General features: G+C 38.8%; 1 protein-coding gene across 5 annotated transcripts in view; it reads right to left on the bottom strand.

Annotated features, from left to right (window-relative positions):
• LOC129731086 (probable cationic amino acid transporter) overlaps positions 1 to 20,242 on the bottom strand; it is a 112,888-nt gene that overhangs the window by 73,030 nt on the left and 19,616 nt on the right. For 4 of the 5 annotated variants that reach the window (XM_055690840.1, XM_055690836.1, XM_055690837.1 and 1 more), the window contains one exon: positions 6,674 to 6,759. The exons of the other annotated variant lie outside the window; for it this stretch is intronic. The gene's annotated coding sequence lies outside the window, so the exon portion shown is untranslated. The remainder of the gene's footprint in view (positions 1 to 6,673; positions 6,760 to 20,242) is intronic. 5 annotated transcript variants of the gene reach the window in all.

Below are 20,242 nucleotides of genomic sequence, written 5' to 3'. Positions count from 1 at the left end.
CAAAGTGATTCGGACTGACAACGGTAAGGAATACCTAAACAAAGGTTTCCAAGGTTACTTACAGAAGGAAGGTATCCGACACGAGAAGACCAACAATTACACACCCGAGCAAAACGGCTTGGCAGAGCGCGCTAATCGAACAATCGTAGAAAAAGCGAGGTGTCTCTTGTTCGAAAGCGGACTATCGAAAGGATTTTGGGCAGAGGCTGTGTCCACAGCCGTTTATTTAATTAACCGATCGCCTACGTGTGGTCACGACCGAACCCCCGAGGAAGCATGGAATGGAAGGAAGCCCAACCTTTCACATGTTAGAGTTTTTGGGACTAAAGCTATGGTCCAGGTCCCAAAGCAAAAGCGGCGTAAGTGGGACCCCAAATCCCACGAGTGTATACTGATGGGATTCGATTAAGAAACCAAAGGCTATCGTCTGTACGATCTAAAAAAGAAGACTACAATCAAGAGCCGAGAAGTCGTTTTTCTGAACGAAGGCGTTCCATCCGAAGCAGCGTGCCCCGAAGCGCGGCGTGTCAAGCCATCATATGTTAGACTGGACATCGAAGATCCGGTTGAAACCGTGCTTGAGCCGACACTTTTGACTGCAACACCCTGCGAATCGGAATCAGAAGACGAACATGATGAAGGTGATTTAGAAGACGATAGCGAAACCAGTTCAAGTACCTTGACTGATCTTGTGCTCCCTTCGCGACAATTTTCACAACCACCTAGGTCAAAGGTGTCGAAGCGCAGCGAACGGGAGCACGTTCTTGCAGGCAAGTACAATAACATTTATGTTGATAGCACTGGCCTCCCTGGTACCTCACTTCCACAGTCAACCCCTGATAAAGACTCGAGCTCGGACTCAAGCGACTTCGCTGGTTTTTCCGATGATGAAGGCATCAACGATGGTTTCGTGGCAGTGATATCGGGCATGAATGGCGAATTCGGTAACGATCCAGTCTCACATCAGGAAGCGCTAGCCTGCGACGATAGTGATGCTTGGAAGCGTGCTATGCAGGAAGAATTTGACGCCTTGGTGGACAACAAAACTTGGACTATCACTTCGCTACCGAAAGGAAGGAAGGCAATCAAGTGCAAATGGGTCTACAAGACGAAGCGAAATGCTGAAGGCAATGTTCAACGGCACAAGGCACGTTTAGTCATCAAAGGTTACTCCCAGCGAAAGGGGGTAGACTACGATGAGACGTACGCTCCCGTCGTTCGGTATAGTTCGCTGCGGTACCTTTTCGCCCTGGCAATCAAACACGACCTTGTGATTGACCAGATGGATGCAGTGACGGCTTTTCTACAAGGCGATCTCGATGAAGAGATTTACATGGAGCAGCCTCCATGTTTCACGGACGATAATCAAAAAACGATGGTGTGCAAACTGAACAAGGCATTGTACGGCTTGAAGCAGTCAAGCCGAGTTTGGAACCAAAAACTCGATGCGGTTCTTCGACGTTTTGGCCTGAAACCAACACAGTACGATCCATGTGTATATATTGGTAACAAAGGAGGCAAAATGATGATTGTTGCAGTATACGTCGACGATCTGATGATCTTCTGCAACGATCCAGCATGGAAGTACAAACTAAAGCAACATCTCTCTAGCTGCTTCCGGATGAAGGATCTTGGACAAGCGCAACACTGCCTTGGAATCCGAATCAGAAGAGCCAATGATTCCATCAGCTTGGATCAGGAAGCCTACACAGAGTCGATTCTGAAACGGTTCAACATGGAACGATGCAAACCAGTAAAGGTGCCGATGAACAGCAGTGAGAAGCTTACAAAAGAAGCGAGCCCGAAAGATAACAATGAATCCACTGCTATAAAGGACGTTCCCTATCAGGAAGCAGTCGGGTGTCTCATGTATTTGGCGCAGAGCACTCGACCGGATATTCTATTTGCAGTGAACACTCTTAGCCGGTTCAACAACAATCCCGGGGTCAAACATTGGAACGCAGTGAAGCATGTTCTGCGTTACCTACGTGGAACTTCCGGTATGAAGCTGATCTATAGAAAGGATGCAGATTCTAGCGTGGTCGGTTATTGCGATGCTGACTGGGGAGCGGATCCAGATGAAAGGAAGTCCACAAGTGGCAACATCTTCATGGCACAGGGCGGTGCAATCTCGTGGATGTGCAAGAAGCAATCAACAGTGGCGCTCTCAACGTGTGAAGCCGAATACATGTCCGTTTCGACTGCCGTGCAGGAGGCATCTTGGTGGCGTAGTCTGTCAGCACTTTTCAATAAAAACAACGATGAACCGATTGAGATCCGATGCGACAGCCAAAGCTGCATTGCGATCGCGAAAAATGGTGGTTATAACCCGCGCACGAAGCACATTGACATACGCCACCATTTCATAAAAGACGCTCTTCGCCGTGGTGTGGTAAACCTGACGTACATTAGCACAGAGGAGCAAATTGCGGATGGTCTCACCAAACCACTGCAACGAATAAAGTTTGAAGAAAGTTGCAAGTTGATGGGACTCTCTGCGGCTTGAGGAGGAGTGTTGAAGCTGAAGCAAGCCTTGAGTTTTAGCAATTATTATTACATGACAGAAATACAGTTATTCATATTCTAACCACTACCAAAGACAGACGTCTTAACTAACCCTGCAATAGTTTGGACTGTGGAATGGATTGTGGACTAGTTTGGACTGTGGACTGGACTGTGGACTTGACTGTGGACTGAGCTAAGGACTGGATGGTGGACTGGACTGTGGATTAGATTCGACTGGGGACTGCACTGGACTGTGAAATTGACTGTGGATGGGACTGTGAAATGGACTATGGACTGGACTAGACTGTTGACTAGTTTGGACTGTGGACTGGACTGTGGACTGGACTGTAAACTGGACGGTGAACTGGACTGTGGTCTGGACTGTGGACTGGACTCTTGAATGAACTATGGACTGGACTGTAAACTGGACTGTTGACTGGACTGTGGACTGGACTGTGGATTAGACTGTGGACTGGACTGGATTGTGAACTAGATTCGACTGTGTACTGCGCTGGACTGTGGACAAGATGGGACTGTGGACTAGATTGAACTGTGGACTGAACTGTAAACTGGATAGTGGACTGGACTGTGGACTAAACTGTGGACTGGACTGTGATTTGGACTGTGGACTGGACTCTTGACTGAACTGGACTCTGGATTGGACTCTTGACTGAACTATGGACTGGACTGTTGACTGAACTTTGGAATGGGCTGTGGACTGGATTGTGGAATGGACTGTGGAATGAACTGTGGACTGGACTAGACTGTGGACTGGACTGTGATTTGGACTGTGGACTGTACTCTTGACTGAACTGTGGACTGGACTGTAGACTGGACTGTCAACTGGACTGTGGACTGGACTGAGAACTGGACTGTGGACTGGACTGTGGACTGGACTGTGGACTGGACTGTGGACTGGACTGTGGACTGGACTGTGGACTGGACTGTGGACTGGACTGTGGACTGGACTGTGGACTGGACTGTGGACTGGACTGTGGACTGGACTGTAGACTGGACTGTGGACTGGACTGTGGATTGGACTGTGAATTGGGGTGTGGACTGAACTATCACTCTAGGGTGGTATGGATTGTTGACTGGACTTTGGACTGGACTGTGGACTAGACTGTTAATTCGATTTATATGTCAGCCCAAAATTCATTTCGCTAACGCGAAATTTAACTAAAAATTTTTTCTGAGCCGAGTGCCTTTTGATGATACAACTATTTTTGGAGCCTAAACGGTTTATTTGGTCGGTACCCAACAAACAATTTCGTTGAATAACGGCTTTTTAGGCTATAGTTTAGCCGAAATCCGCCTAATAAGAGCTTAATAAGCTGTAAATCAACGAAATTGTCTGTTGTGTATTTCATCGGCAAAGTTGTAGATAATAATTTTGTCCTCCAAAAAGAATACAATGTAAACAAAATTAGATTTTTTTTGTTTTTTTTTTTTCGAAAACTTGTTTTTTATTTTTCCTTTTAGCTATCAATGTTTAGCTAATTTTCATAGCAAAAAATGAGATTTTTGAAAAGTGAATTGATTGGGATATTTAATTTATAATATTTTGCGATTGTTTTCTCTTGTCCCAAAATTAACTAGTCTAACGGTTTACAGTCTACAACTTCTCCGAAGTCAACCAAACTCTTATTAAAAAATTTTCAACCTGTTTTTCCATTTCTCCATGGACAAACTACCATCAACGTTTAGCTAACCATATGTAGTTTTTATACAAAGAAATAAAAGTTTTAAGTGCGGTTTCTGAGAGAATCAATTTTAATTCTTTTTTTCTGAAACATTTTTTAAGGGGAGACTAGATTAGTATCTACAACTTTGCCGATCATACAAGCCGTTCTGATTATATGCATGTTTGTAATCATTGTTATCCTTTTTACAAATTAATCGTGAAATGATAATAGCACAAAAGACAGCCCGTAAAAACATTTGTGCAAAGTTACAGCCAAATCAAAAATGACAAATTAAAAAAAAAATATTAAAATTGGGACAGTTTGTAGAATTGCTTAGTGACAAAAATATATTTATTGTTCGGTGAATTCCCTGTCATCTTTAAGTTTCATTTTTTTCCAATCCATTTCTAATTAATCCTTTACATACTTTTGTGATTACGTAATAATTTTCTAATAGATTCCTGATAACAATCCAATTTTCCTTTGCGGTGGAGTTACTCCGGTTACTCTGATCTTTGGTACTAGTTTTTCATAGGTTATCCAAATATATTTTTTTTCATTGATTACACTGGCCAAAAAAGCGAACAAAAAACTGTCCCAAGTTTCCCTAGAACAATTATAGCTTTTTATTCATTCCTATGAATCCTGGTGCTCCTGGTAAATGCAGAAGTACGTCGAAAGGCCTCAAAGTAATTGCTCGCCGGGTTCGTCGCTTCTACGTTTGCTTACGGGAAAACTCATTTAAGTCTTTGAAAAAGTTAGTTAAGGGCCCCAAAATTTACATGAATGGTTGAAAGCTATAATATTTCTTTTTTTTTTTTTCAGTTTAAGCTCTAGAGCCAAACTTGTGTTTACCACTGTTATTTACTACCAACCTTTACCCTGTTGATTTTAGTAATTTTATTATGATTATTATCTGGAAAATTTCAAAGCATTGTTTATTGCTTAATGGTTACCTGTTAATTTGATCAATTTCTCGTTATTTGTCAAAAACTTTTCCAGATTTTCTAGTCATTGTTTTTCAATAAATTTTGATGGACTGGCTCATGCTATTCAGATAAACTCATGATTATTGTTCAACAATTTTTCCAGAGTTTTACGATAATTTTTAAAATACCCGATAAGTGGAGCATCAGGATAATGGCCAGAAGCCTGGTCTTGCATGTTGAATGATTTGAAAATTTAAATTTCAATTCACTGCATACCAACTAACCAAAACCCACAACAGTCATAAAACACCCAGCTCGCAAAAAAAAAGTTTTTCCATATCTCCATAAAATCTTCTGAGCTATATAGACGACTCTCTAGCGGACACAAAGACTTAAAATGACAGTAAATCCACCCAATATTTTACCCCCGCGATATAAATCCCGGTTTACCGTACACTGCAACGATATTTCCCAAGAGACGAAATATTTAACTACTCCTTGCCTTAATGCGTCAACCATTCATCCTTTCGGTTGGCTGCCGAGGAGGAGCCATTTGTATTTCAAAAGTGGTTGTTCAACTGATTCTTAAAATAGACAACACTCAGGAAAATAAAACGAAATAGACCAGCCTGCAGATCCTTAGCAGCCAGCTGCGGGCTGTATGCAAACATTTTATCCATACCGAGAACGTCGTTACTGGCAGAAGCGTCGCTGCTGAAGCGTAACCCGGAACCCATTTGAACTGCAATTTCATAAGTGTCCCCCGTTGGCGATTTCCATCCATCAACAGGCAGCAACAACGTGGCACTGAGCGTTAGTTGACAAGCGAAACTTCAAAAGTGAGGAAAAAATGGAGGACCGGCCGGTAAAGAAAAAAATTGCATAAATTGTGGCCCAGAGATGGCCTACGATATCAGGGGGAGGGAATGTTGAGCAACTCTTCTGCTAGCGTATTTCTTACCATTTCCAACTCGGACGTGCTGAAACGTAAGGAACGTTCTGAAATGAAAGTTTTGATTTATGCGCTATTGGTCTCGCTACTTTGCAACCGAAACGCGTATTCTGACACAAAGTAGCAACGCTTGACACTGCTCGAATATATATTGGTATATTAAATATTAATACAACTGGTTAATGTTTTGCTAGTAAAGCAAACAACGCGTCATATTACAGATACTAAAGGATAAAATAGTCTTGAGGACTAAAGGCTCAAACCCAAATAACATTAAAGCTAATGCGAAATACATTTCGGTCGCCTTAAGCTTCTATCATTGTCACAATCATCTTCACCAGATATACGCCTCATAACATAATCTTAGCGACCGACAGCAAAGTCTAGTCTCTATACCCGCTCGTAACAGAAATCTTCCGTAGAATTATGATTCACTTGACACAAAATTGATTGCGGTTCCGGAGGCTGTTTTTATTGCTTCACCACAAAGCCGTTACCATCGTCGCGATAGCCATCTCTACGCGAAACAGCGAAAGCTCATAGCCGAAAACATCCTCGCCTCGGTCGGAGCGTTCGAGTGATAAGGTTACTTGGCTAATTACCTAAACCGTTTTCTATCCTTTTGGGGGCCATCAGTTGGCGGAAAAAGCGTACCCGATTGTTTTCAGTCTGCTGTCGGCGATGAGTTCTGGAAAGAAGAAACACACACACAAAGGGACAATGTCAATGTCGATGAAAATTGAGCGCAAAAAGTTGCTTTTTATAATTTGCGATGCAAAACAACGTACCGTTAAGTGTACGGATGCTGTTAGCAAACACTCTGTAAATTAATTGAAGTGACTTTTTATATGTATTCAAAAGAAGAAAAAATATTATACAAGCAAAATGATTCGAGAATTTCTTTTCATTTTTCTTATGCATCCTCTCGTGTGAATTTAGTTTCGAATGTGCTTTTGCTTCACTCCTAAGAGGCAAACCATCTTACAGCACATTCATTCCGCACTTTGCTTCTGTTTCTAATTCACTCCGAGAACGAATGCTGCAATATAATCACCCACCAGCCATCTACACTGGAGGGGATATGGGAGGAAAACCCCCTCTCTAAGTGTAGTTGTTTATTTTTGATGAAACCGTGTTCTGTTCTGTTCGTGCTGATGTTTACAGTGTACAGTTCGCTGAAACCGACAAAATGCACAATCTACGTGCTTTCATTTAATTAGCACCGTTAATGAAGTCAAGGTTTACCAGATTTGTAAGTGTTAATAACGCGAAATGCCCAAATTTTCATTTTTCGTGCCAAGAGCCAAGAGGGTGAGTTAACCTTTTTCTGGCTTGTACTGAGAATAGAACACGAATCGATTAAAACATTACGTTCATTGTTCATTTATTCATTCTATATTAACTTTCCTCATGATTTAAATAGTGCCGCAATTTTGCTGTTCCCTTTCCATGTAATTCCAAGATTCCTTTCACACCAACAATGACACTCGGCGGAGCGATCCTTAACAGAGTGCAATTAACTAGAAGTGAATTGCAGGAACATTCTTCGCTTTACGATAACATTACCCGCTGGATCACGTTTCTGCAATATATCGAACAACATATGAACAGCAATTCCAATACGCCAAGGCAGCATGCAACAGCATGCATATAAAGCTTCTGATGCAACATCATCTGGTTGGTAATCGTAATTCTCACGGAGAAAGTAGAACAAGAGAAAAGTTTATCTGTATCCCATGCGTTACTAATGCCAATCTAGATCCTCGAATTGAGCAGTAGAATACGATGGAGAACCAGAAACCATGCGTCCCCATTTGTAGGTTTATTATACAACCATGCGCCTGCGTCAATATTTTCAATTCAATTGTTTGTTCTCTTCCGAAAAAAGTTAGTTTATCCCACAATTACCAAACATAAAAATTTTTGATGATTGAATGACTCGGTAGCACAAACCCCCCCCCCTTCCTCTCCGTGGACAACTGCCCTTATACATTCTAAAAAAAAATGTATGGACCGTGGACATTAAAACAAAACCCCTTCTCCCTTCTCCCTTCTCCCCTCTTTTTTGTCCACGTGGACATTTCAATTCGAAAAAATGTGGTTTATTTAGCGATTAAGCATAGAAAATGTCAGCAAGAAAAAAAACAATAACAATTTCAGATTCAGCCCACCAAGATCAGAAAAACCGTAAATGAATCCCATCACCAAAAGGTCAGAAAAGAGCAAAGCAGAAATTGATTCGAAATACTGCTGTATTGATTCCGAAGTTGGAAGAAAAATTCAAAATAAAATATGATCAATACTTTACAGGAAGAACTAAAAAATACTTCTAAGGTACAAAAAAGAAGAAAATAGAAATTCGTGTTTAAACATATAAGAAAGTCCTCTAAAAAAACGGATGAAGTGAACTCGGCATTTCAAATTAACGTTCCTGGAATTCAAATGAAGAAAATCACCTTAAATTTAGTTTAAATAAAGAAAATAAATTAACGAGAGAAAGAAGCCAAAACAATGAATAAAATTCAGCCTAAAAGGGCAAAACTTTATTCAAAACATAGATAAAACTGATTGTAAATTTAGCTCACAGCGGAATGAAATAGTAACAATAAAGTTTTTGATCAATTAATTCAAATTAGAAAAAAATATATCTTATTTGACCTGGAATTCTTGAAAGGTTCTCAACATGTCTGAAGAACGCTTCCAAAAAAAAGAAGAGGTCACGAATAAAACGATTCTAAATTTTTAAATTTTCTTAAACCAGAATAGCTGTAGAATTTTTATTATAAGTCAATGTAGTTTTTGGCAAAAATATCGTGACCACGTGGACATTATCACAACCAGTGCCTGACAAAGTCATTTTCAATTGACAATTATTTATTTATTTATTTCGTCAAACAAAAGTAGACTACATATGTTTAAAACTAACTTACATGCTATATGCTATTTATACTAGTGGGAGCAAAAAAAAAGAGTTTATACATAATTGAATAATAATTTCTTCACTTGACGGATTATTACAATGAATGTTTTCTATCGATTTAAATTGCGCGTTGAATTGAAATATTGTTTTAATTTAGTTCTCGACATAGAAAAGTCAATTGCTTCACAGTGTTGGTTATACACTAACATCATTTGATTAATTGGCCCGTATTTAGCATAATTGTTTCGTTGATGATTTAAAGAAAACAAAGTCCGAGTTCGTAAATTTCTAGATGGTACATAAAGATTGAGTTTTGATAATATTTCGGGTGAATCGACACGTTGAGATACGATATCGTTAACAAATGACATCATTGCGAATTCACGACGGGCTTTTAATGATTGGATGTCAATAAGTCTGCAGCGTTCGTCATATGATGGTAGGGGAAATGACGTCCACCGTAGATTACGAAGTGCATATAACAGGAATTGTTTTTGCACTGATTCTATTCTGTTTACATGTGTTGCAGAAAACGGAGACCATACAATGCTACAGTATTCTAAAAGTGACCTGACATAGGAATTGTAAAGTGTTTTTATTGTGTATGGATCTTGGAAATTATAGCAGAAACGTTTTATAAAACTGAGCATGTTACTAGCCTTATTAATAATTGTATTGTAGTGATCAGTGAATGTTAATTTTGAGTCGAGTATGACTCCTAGGTCCCTAACTCGTTCACTTTTCTCTACTACCTGTTCTCCTAAGGATATAATATTGCTTGGCATGTTCCTTTTTCTGCCAAAAGCCATCGAACTACATTTTTTTACGTTTAGCTGAAGAAGGCTTTTTTTACACCAAATGTAAAAATATTTTATCTCGTTACGAAAAATATTTTGAACATCAGCGTTTTTAATTTCAATGAGAAGTTTTATATCGTCGGCATAAATAAGAATTTTTACATGTTTTAGAATAAAGGAAATGTCGTTTACAAATAATATAAATAGTAGAGGGCCCAAGTGAGAGCCTTAAGGAACTCCTGAGGTTACCTGAATAGGTTTCGATATTCTACCTTTAAATTTGACTGTTTGTTGACGATCTGTCAAATACGATTCAATCCATTTGAGTAATTGTGGATGAATTCCAATTTTTCGTAACTTGAAGAGAAGCAGGGGTATATCAATGCGATTGAAAGCTTTACTGAAGTCAGTTTATAAGGTTTCAACATAATTACCTTTATCCATTGCGTTCAAAGAGAAGTTAATAAACTCGAGTAAGTTAGTTGTTGCTGAGCGCCCTTTGAAAAAACCGTGTTGCGTTGGGGTAATTCTATTTTTTATTTGGTGGAATAACTTTTTGTTTATTATTGCTTCAAAAAGCTTAGGTATACAGGAAAGAATGGCTATGCCTCGATAGTTGCTAATGTCGGATTTTTTACCAGATTTGAACACAGGCACTAGATATGAGTTTTTCCAGAATTTCGGGAAACAACCGGATTCCAGCGACATATTGAAAATCAAGAACAGTGGGGAAGTTAGCTCTTTAGCTAAATGTTTCATGAATGCTGGCGGAATTCCCTCTGGTCCCGGACCTTTAGACGCATCCAGAGCTTTTAAAGTATCTTCAATTTCGCGTGCGCTGACATGTTCAATATTGAAATAGTTGGGAAACTCAGGAAAGTTGGTGAAGAATGTATAGTCACGATCAGATTCTGAGAAAGTTGTATAATTTTGTTGAAAAAAATAAGCAAATAGATCAGAGATGTATGCCGGGTTCTCTTCAACTTTGTCATGCAGTTGCATTTTTGAAGGAAAATTTTCAGATTTTAACTTTGATTTAACATATTTGAAAAAAATTTTTGGACAGGATTTGATTTCAAGCTCAGTCTTTAATGTGAACTCTTCAAACGCGTTACTAATGGCATCGTTTAATTCGCCGCAAATGTTAAGATAAGTTGTTTAAGCATCACGACTTTTATGAGTTTTGTATTTTTTATGTGCTTTTTGTTTTTTGTTTTTTAAGTTTTTAATTTGTCTATTGTACCAGACTGGGTATTTGGAATTGCCATGACGTCTTATTCTTTTCAATGGTATATCGCTAATAAATAAATCAGATAATATCTTATAAAAATTTTCTATAGCCGAATCGACGTTTCCGTCTTCAAACAATACATCTTGCCAGTTGATACTATTTAGTTTATGTTTTAATTCATCATAGTTTGCTGACTGAAAGTCAAAAACATCTTCGAATTCATATTCGTCAGGTCTTTTATTCACATGCACTTCCATAATGGTTGTAATGAATTCGTCACACAAAAGTCTTCACTAATGTTGGACATTAACAGATCTAGATAACAATTTTGTCCGTTTTTCACATGATTTATTTGATTAAGACCAAGACTAGAGGTTTTATCAAAAAGAAGTTGCAGCGTTTCATTTTCGCCAATAATAGGAAGTAAAATACTATGGTTATCGATGTCCGGAATAAAATCAATGTTGCATTGGTTGAAATCACCGTATATGTGGAGTTTTACTTCAGGTAACAGCTTAGATGCAGTATTTCCAACAACATGAAGAAACTTTTCAAAGATTTCTTTCCGCGCATTATTTGGAGGGAAATAGACAGAGACAAATACGTGTGTCTCTCCTGCTAGTTCTGCTTTCACCCAAACATGTTCGAACTCTTTAAACTGAATGGTGTCGATAAGCGCTGAATTAAAGTCTACTGACACCGCAATCAACACACCACCACCGGATTTCATTTCAGATAATTGATAGGTACGGTCATTTCTATAGACATTATATCGGCAACCGAAGACTTCTTCGCTGCGAACACCCTCATCCCAGCTGGTTTCGGTTGCTAAAATAACAGAAAATGAACAGGATAGTACATTTTTTTGAATTTCGTTAATTTTGTGAGCGCCTCGCATGCGGTTAAAATTTTGGCAATATACAGAGATCTCGGTAGTGGTGGGGTGTTCGAGTGTAGAAGCTAAAGAATGAGAGTCATTATTAACAGAAGTGTTTACCAGAGCAGAGCAGGTCGCGTCATTTCCTACATCTCTAGGTTGAACAAAATTATCACCAGCAACGGTCCACTGATGAGTGAGTCAATTGCGTTGAAGACACGAGTGCCTAGATGAGCACGCAATGCATTGTGAAGTAGGAAGGTGTGCAGGATCGCTGATCATCTGGGGTTGAGAAAGTGGAAACTCGTCGTTCGCCGGGTATGGGTTAAGAGTTTCGCCTCTTTGAAATTGAATCGTAGGAATGAAGTTAGATTGAGGTCTGGAGAATCGGTCTTTCGCTGCTGCAAGAAGCACTCTGTCAGGTGGTAACAGTTGATTTGCATGGAAACGATTAGAGTTGGTGTGTTGTTGATCATTGTAGGAGTTGGTGACGTTATTCTGTTGCCTGTTGGCCATGTTATAGTTGGGGCTATTGTTATTATTCCAAAAACTGTTGTTGACGTGACGGTTGTGGTTGGAATATCTACGGTTACTATTGGTGTTGAAGTTGTGGTTGTTTCGATTGGTACTTTGATGGTTATTATCGAGATTTCTGTTAAAGTTGAGGTTGCGATTCTGGTTCTGATTGTTGTTGTTATTGTTGAAGTAGTTCTTATTGTTGCGGTTGTTTTTGGAATTGTTATTATTATTGTAGTAATTGCTGTTGTAGTTATTTCTATTGTTATTGACAGAGTTGTTGTTATTCAGAAAGTCAGCGTCAGCAGGTGACGAAAATTTAATTCCATCGCGATTCGCTCCTGGCAATCATTGCAGGCTGGCATCATGTAGGACCTAATCTGGTCTTCCTTGTTTCGTTGAACACCTGCGCACGCGGCATGGAATCGTAGGGAACACCCCTCACACTTCCATAAGTTCCGGTTGTCCGAAGACCCAAAACCGCACACCACACAGTTTCCACTAACTAACTAACTAAAACTCGTACGAAAATCAGTCAAATTGATAAAAACACTACAAAGAGTTTCAACAATATTACATTAAAAACAATTAAGAAAAATAAAGAAAAAAGTACGCATTTTATCTATTAAAATCTATGAATGCGAATGTCTGTCTGTCTGTCTGTTACCTATAGACTCGAGCAGATTACCGTGAAATATAGCGGATCGAACACTCCGATTACGAAGAGTGTCACAAATATATTAGTTTTGTTCCATCTCATAAGCCTGAGAGGTCAATTTGGTCTCGGTAAGCTTGAAAACGTTTTCCAAAATAACCGTGCAACACTAAATACATGGGCGTATCTTTGCGTGTGTCATTTGAGACTTTTTCGTAACTCATTGGCGTAGTAAGGATTGGGCGAGGAGAGCGGTGTCCACCTTTAATGATTTTAAAACCGCTGAATTGATCATTATAAAATTCGGTATGTAAGAGCTGTAGTAGCTGAATTGGTGTAGATTGGGTCTCAAAAATATTTCTGTGGCACTGATTCTTCTGTATCTAAGCGGCGAATGAAGGGAGGGAGGGTCTATGTATTAAACGTCATTATTTATAAACTGGTGAAAAGTTAATCACGAAAAATTATATATAGCCGTTTTCGAGTCTCGGACATGCTTTCAAAATATCAGTGCCACGCTATTAGTTCGGGTGTTCCGCAGGGGTCTGTTTTAGGATTTTTTCATTTTCATTATAAATGATCTACATCTTTTTATCGACGATTTCCAAATATTTTTTAATTGTAGTGTTATCAATGTAATTGTGAGTGTTATCAATGATTGTTTGGCAAATGTGGCAAATTTGGTAGTGAAAATAGTTTTATTTTGAATGCTCAGAAAATGTTTTCTTGAGTCGTAGCACAAATTCATCATTGAACCTAAACATATTGCTTCAGTATGTCAGATTTTCGTTTTCAAATAAAGTTGTTGAATGGGATTCTTTCTTCTCAATTACCAGCCTTCCAACGAAGCTTTCTTATGATACCAAAACAAGAGCGTTAGTCGACCTTCGCGTCGATTTTTTCGAATGCATCTCTTGATTCTACCAGTCAACTGATTGCAGTTCGTTGATCTCCAGTTATTTTTGCACCGAACTTAAAAATCCCAAAGAAATCTTCAGTTGGACGACCACTGAAGTAGATTCGTTGGGTTGCGTATCTAGTGTACAAATGGAGTCGAATTCAGAAACGTTTGTGTTTTTTTTTTTTTTTTTTGACGTAATGTGATGATATTTTAATTGTTATTATGTTTCAGAAGAAACGGAATTAAAATTTGATTCAAACATTCGTTCTGGTATACATCTTGATTGATAGCCAAATCACTAGGCTTGAACCAAGATTTAGACACGGAGGAAGAAGTCCTTTTTGTTGACTACTCTGGCCGGTCTTCCACTACCTGCCTGGCGGGTTATTGTTGAGGTTTGCAGGAAATTTTACTCAGTCTAAACCGGCAGATTTTTGCTTTCGGAAGAGCTTAACGTAAGCTTTTGCCAAAATTGTTGTGTAGTTCAGTTAGAACTGTACAATGCGTCTGCGGAATGCTCGTTGTTTTAACGTCATTTTGGACAGAGCTGGCCAGGCATAAACAAAACAAAAAATACTGGCATAGAGAAAAGAGAGAGAGAGAGAGCTTAAATATAATCACTCTCCTCTATCTCTGAGCGTGTTTGTTGTGGAGCCTCAAAAATATTCCAAAATTTTAGCTGTCACCCGTTAAAAGAGGTATGAGTGTGTTTTTGTGGATTTGAATTCGTTTAGTAAATATTCATTATTAGGACGTAATTACTCTATTTTTTATATGTTAGTTATGTTTCGTACAGGGTGATTGGTTCCTTGTTTGGAGTATTTCAGGCGCTGATAGAGGGCCACATTTGATTAAAAAACCTTTTCTACGCATATACCTTAACGTTAAACTACTCAGAATTAATAACCTTTTAAGTTTCTTGGATACTTTTCCATAAAGTGGCTCTAATTTTAAGCGTACACTACTTACGGAAATTTTACTAGTTTCATCTGAAAACTTAAAAGGTACAGCATTTGCATGTCCAAAAGAATGCAAAAAAAAAACATTCCTTTGGGTATGTAAAAGCAATATCTAATAGAAAATGTACGTGGTATTGGAAAGTCGTTCCGATCTTCTGCTCGATCTACCGCTCGGAACCCACGCTTACCCGTCTTCGGCGGCCGCACTTCGTGGATGGCTGCTGCTTCCACCCTCTACGATGCCCACGCGTACTAGTTCGAGTGAAGCCCTGGTGTTTTAAGTACCAAGTTTCAAATCATTGTCCTTTTTCGTTCGCCTGTTTCGATATTTACTGTCGTATTTACTTTTAAATTGTTCACAGTAGGGTGCTTTCGATAAACTGCCTTACTAGGGCCGCCTTACAGCACGCCGTCTTGGATATAACTGACGAGACACCGAGTCAAACGCAGTTATGTGCCGCTCAATATGTGAGAACAGACAATTACGGAAATCTTCCTCAGTTAGCATAGGATCAAGATTTCCACCGGGGTTTGGACCGGATCTTCACTAAGGATACTTGTATCTTAGCACGTCGTGGAGGCTGAGATAATGACGTTCTCGCTAAAGCTGACAGGTTGCAGCGGGACCTTGATGTACGTTTATCAAAATTTTCTAACAGACCTACATTGTTACCTCAATTTGCCTATTGGTTGAAATATGCAGGTGCTCCGCCAAAAATTTTGGCTTGAAAAAGTGCTCCGTCGATCAAAAAGTTTCGGAACCCCTGCTCCAAGTGATATACAATCAAAGTTCGAGTAAGAGTATCCAAGATACTGAGCCCTTGAAAAACTCCTAACAAGGAACCAATCACTCTGTGTTCAGGATGCTGTTTTGTCCAGTTTTATTTTCAGTATTCTTCTTGATTATTCGATAATTTTATTGACTACCCTGTATACTCCCGTTCCAAGCAAAGTTGTCCCATTTAGTTTGACAGGCAAAAGAAAAAAAGTGAGCAACAATCAACAGAATTAATAAAGCCTAAATAAGAGAGGATCTGTTGCATTTGGTGATTTTTTTTTCAGTTTATATAAAAACCTGCTCATAATGGCAAACAGCACAAAACTAACTTTTTTCTAATAAACCGACAGAATGTCGTGAAATTATTCCATTCATTCATTAGTTATCTCTGAGGTTTTATTCATTCAATAAAATTGTTGGAAATATTAAATACAACTGAAATAAAACACTCTGATGAAGGTAAATTGAGACTTGCAACAATGGGCTAGAAGTTGACCCAACAACCCAACCGGCGTTAGATCATTAGCTTCAGCATATATTGTTCGTCCGACAGCGCCAGCGATAGAATCAGTCAGCAGCAATTAGCTAGGAAACTCTCGTCGTCAGCTAACCGTAACTTGAGCTATTTCACAACCCCACACACACATACACATCATGACCGTTTTATATAGTATCAGTCCGTTTACGCTTCAAGAAAGGCCTCCAGGGAAAAGGCAGACAACAAAGCGGCTCTATCTTCTGCCGTTGACATTTCGCAGAAAGTGTGTAATTTATAACCGGTTGAGCTAGAACCAATCAATTATTAGAACTTGCCTACTGACCCAGTACTGTGTCTTTGAAGAGGTTTAGTGCATCAGTGCCTCAATATAATTCACTCGCTCGACTGTAACGGTTTTACGCAATCGAATGTTTATAACTTGGTCAATTTAAATGACCATCAATATATACGAAGCTACTGCATAATTCAATTGACAGGTACTTGGTGATTAACAGAGCAAAGCAAAGCCCAAAATGTTAGGTAGCAAGGTTGACACTACTGACCCATAGGAAGGAATATATGATGTTGATTTTACTTCCTATGCCGAGTTTAGTCAGCTCAAGCTTATAAATTTATTCAAATGAATAAGTAAAAAAGACACTTTGGATCGGTGGTGAAGCTTTTTCAAGCAAGAATGCTAACTTCAGAAACGCACCTAGAAAAAGGCGAAAAAAGATCCCAAATTAAATCTAGAGTAACAAAAAAAATGCCGTAAAAGGATAAGACTGTTAGCTATCCCAAATTAATTAGCTCAAGGGTAAGAATAGTCCAAAAGAAAAAAAACGATCCCAAATTAAACTGAGAATAGTTAAAAAACGCGTTTAAAGGAAAGAAAAGGTAAAAATAGTCATTCTAAGTTGAGCTCAAATAACGAAAAGACGCTTCTGAAGGTCAGAAACGACCAAAAAAGAAACTGTTCCCAGAATAGGTTCAAAATAAAATATTTTTGTCGCTTCGTTTCATAATTCATGAAGCAAAGGGAGAAAAAATGAATCGTTTAGCAACGAAACAAACAAATAAAACTCAGAACAATTGGATTCTCAGTTCAAGTGTATACATTTCCAACTGAGGACTATTCTAGCTGATCCTCACAGCAAAAATTGCACAAGAGCCTTATAGAGCACACGGCTTACAACACGAGCGAATCGTCATGAATCCATTCTACCGAACTAACGATACGGATGATGGTCTCTGCGCTTTTCGAACGGCAGCATGTGCCGCTTCTATCTTACGATTCATTCCATCACACACAAACATAAGAACAACCCAACAAATATGCCGCCAGCCAGAGTTTCGTCCATCGTTGCTGAATAAAACCACCTAGCTCTTGACAAAAACGAGTACAAAAAGCAGTAAAATGACAAAACCATGTGTTTCATACGGTTGTCTGTGACACGTTCTGATGCTAAACACGTTCCTTCGTAGAACGCAACAGATTGCAACAAGCGGAAGGCTTTTTATTGTTCTTCTCTTCATATGAACATATAGCAGGAGGAAGCCGTATAAATGGCATTCGGATGGATCGGGAAAACACTAAATAGAAATTCTGATCATCATGGGTATCATGTCACAAACCGACACACACACGACATGTTATCGTTAACATACATGTGGACGCGTACGGATCGTAATTTATATGCCGGTAAAGATTATTTATGTCGTTTTCGCAACCAGTAGGTGAGTAATTAAAAGCAGAAGGCTTTTTGCCTTTCTCCTAGAAAGGTATAGCAATCACTTGCAAAACCGAAAGTATAAAAGTGCTCCACAGGGCCGAATGGCATATATCACTCGACTCAGCTCGACGAGCTAACCGAAAGTATAAAAGTGCTCCACAGGGCCGAATGGCATATATCACTCGACTCAGCTCGACGAGCTGAGCATTTTCTGTATGTGTGTGTGTGTGTGTATGTGCGGATTTTTATTCTCACTCACTTTTCTCAGAGATGGCTGAACCGATTTTCATGAAATTAATTGCAAATGAAAGGTCTTGTTGCCCCATAAGACCCTATTAAATTTTATTGTAATCGGATTTTTAGTTTAGAGGTTATGTTTGAAAATGTGAAAATCATGAAACATCAATATCTCAGAAATTACACAACCGATTTGAATAAAATTGATCTCAAAAGAACGGGCTACCTAGAAAACCCTTAAGTTTTGAATTTCATGAAGCTTGAACTTGTGGTTCAAAAGTTATGTAAAGAAACGTGTTCTGAAGACTGTATAATCTAACTCATGTTTCTCAGAGATGTCTGGACCGATTTTCATGAAATCAGTGTCAAATGGAAGGTCTAGTTGCCCCATAAGACCCTATTGATTTGTTTCGCAATCAGACTATTACTTTGCCTGTTATGTTTAAAAATGTGAAATCAAGCTATGAAAAGGAACATATTCCGAAGACTACTTGAACTCACCCACCTTTCTCAGAGATGGCTGACCCGAATTGCACAAAATAAGTGTCAACTAATAAGTCTAGCTGCCTCGTAACACCCCATTGAATTTTACTGTAATCGGACTGTAACTTCGTCTGTAAAGTACCGAAATGTGAAAATCACGAAACTTCATTATCTCAGAAACTACACAACCGATTTGATCAATATTATTATCAGATAAATGGGCTAGTTAAGGGTTAACTGATAAATTATGATTGAGCACGTGGTTTCAAAGTTTGGCTGCCCTATACGTTCCCATTTCATTTCATTATAATCGAAGTTAAGCAACCGTTATGTATTAACCCTCTAGTGCCCAATGCCGCCATTTGGCGGGCTTCAGTCGAAGTTCCGAAAAGCTTCAATAAATACTTAAGAAGTGTCTATAATGGTTTATAGTGATTTTATCGAAGTCCGTTTAGAAATTAATTTGGGCACTAGAGGGTTAAATTGTTAATAAAAAAACGAAAGTCTATTCTCTCAAAGATTACATGACTTATTTGAACATAACTAGTGTTATACGAACGAGTCATCTCTCAAACTTACGAATAACAAACTTCATAACAATTTGATATGTGCCTCAAAAGTTATGGAAAGAAAAGAAACTCAAAGACCTGCTTTGATCTATATATGTGGCCTCAACATAAATTAAATGTGGTATAGTACTATTTGAACGTTCAAAATTCATTGATTCCTTGCGATGTGTTTGAAGTCTGCAAATGCACGACGAATCGGCCATAGGATATGATCAAATTCAAATAACAAATCGTTTGAAATGATTGGTTTTATCGAAATGACAACATCCTCGACTTTTGGCTTCTGTACATCGCCTTAATTATGAATATTTTCATATTGGGTGGTATTCGGTCATTTTCAGCAGACTTTCTGGCATCAATCTGACACCGGAAATACTCATATTGGGAGGTATTTAGTTATTTTGGTTGTTTTCCAGAAACTGAAGGTGGTCGTCTTTAAATTCAAAATGATGTCCAGGGTCAATGTTTGGTTTCTATGCATCATCTCGATTACGGAAATATCCATATTGAGTATTATTCGGTCATTTTCGAATGTTTCCCAGAAGTTTTCATTTAACAATTCAAAATGGTGTCTGAAGTCAATTGTTAGCTCATTGCATCATTCTGGTTCCAGAGATACTCATAATGGATGGTATTAGGTTATTTTAGGCTGTTTTTCACAAATCCGAAGTCGCCATCTTGGATTTCAAAATGGTACTTAAGATAATTTCTGGCCTCTGAGCGTCATTCTGGTTGAAGAAACACCCATATTGGATGTTATTCGATTTATTTTGGCTGTTTCCCAGGAACCGGAAGTTGCCAACCTTGAATCTAAAATAAGGTCTGTGGTCGATTTCAGCTGCTGTGTATCATTCTAGATCCGGAGATACTCAGGTTAGACAGAAATCGGCCATTTTTGGCTGTTTTCCAGAAACCAGAAGTTGCCATCCTACAATTCATAGTGGTGTCTGAGGTCAATTTTTAGCTTCTTGCAACATTCTGGCTCTGGAGATACTCATATTGGGTGGTATTTGGTGACTTTCTGTCATCTGGGCGTA

Source organism: Wyeomyia smithii, chromosome 3, assembly GCF_029784165.1.
Source record: "Wyeomyia smithii strain HCP4-BCI-WySm-NY-G18 chromosome 3, ASM2978416v1, whole genome shotgun sequence".
Taxonomy (NCBI): Eukaryota; Metazoa; Arthropoda; class Insecta; order Diptera; family Culicidae; genus Wyeomyia; species Wyeomyia smithii.
Note: the sequence above shows the minus strand (reverse complement) of the source record. Positions and strands in the feature narration are given on the sequence as shown.